Source organism: Camelina sativa, unplaced genomic scaffold (assembly GCF_000633955.1).
Source record: "Camelina sativa cultivar DH55 unplaced genomic scaffold, Cs unpScaffold03726, whole genome shotgun sequence".
NCBI lineage: Eukaryota > Viridiplantae > Streptophyta > Magnoliopsida > Brassicales > Brassicaceae > Camelina > Camelina sativa.
In genome coordinates this window covers 1-746 of record NW_010924823.1, presented here as the reverse complement: position 1 = coordinate 746, position 746 = coordinate 1, and the positions used below count along the sequence as shown (strand labels likewise).

The 746-nt window shown below is 30.6% G+C and overlaps 1 long non-coding RNA gene across 1 annotated transcript; it reads right to left on the bottom strand.

Moving 5' to 3' along the window:
* Positions 1–196: 196 nt before the first annotated feature.
* On the bottom strand, positions 197–735 carry LOC104774583. The gene is made up of 2 exons (XR_765401.2): positions 511–735; positions 197–430 (listed from the first exon to the last, which is right to left on the bottom strand). It is a non-coding gene; the product is annotated as an uncharacterized LOC104774583 (long non-coding RNA).
* Between the last annotated feature and the right edge of the window lie 11 nt (positions 736–746).

Genomic DNA, 746 nt, shown 5'->3' with positions numbered 1-746 from the left:
CACAAAAGTAATATGATGGAGGATATCATTTGATTTTGCAAGCATAATGTTTGACGTTTTACAACGGCTTCTGGTTTTGGGAGCATATATATCTCGAATGTTTAATGTTATTAAGTGGGAAATGCCGCATAGTTAATAATTTGAGTTTTTAAAAAAACAATGACCTCTTTGAAACATAAAGGAAATAGAGAAAAGATAATGCATAAATAAACAATAACATTAATCAGCATAGTGGAATTACATAAGTAGCTACAAACGTTAAAGTAGAAAAAGTCATAATTAAAAAAAACGAAGCAGAAAGGGATGATTTACATTCATGAAAATGAAAGGAAACTGACATAACATATCACAATGTCTTTTCTTTGGAACCAACTTTGTTGATGCTTTTTACTTGGAGTGATGATTCCTTGTCTTTACAAACTGTAGCATCCTAAAATTTGTAAAAGAACTTAATTCATAATCTTTCAATGACAATTTGAGTATTAAATGTGTTCATATGTTGTAAGGTACCTTAGATGTTGATTTTTGCTTGGTTGATGATTCTTGAACTCCATCACCATCATTACGTAATCGTTTTGTGGTTGGAGTAACAGGAGAAGAAAGACCCAAGTCATTATTATATGTTTCTGAAAACGGATTTTCCATCTGCAATTGTGGGAGAAAAAGTTAATGTATGACATATATAGTAATAAGAATGAAGTATGTAAAAAGCCATAGGACTATATAACCTGAATAGCGTTTGATGT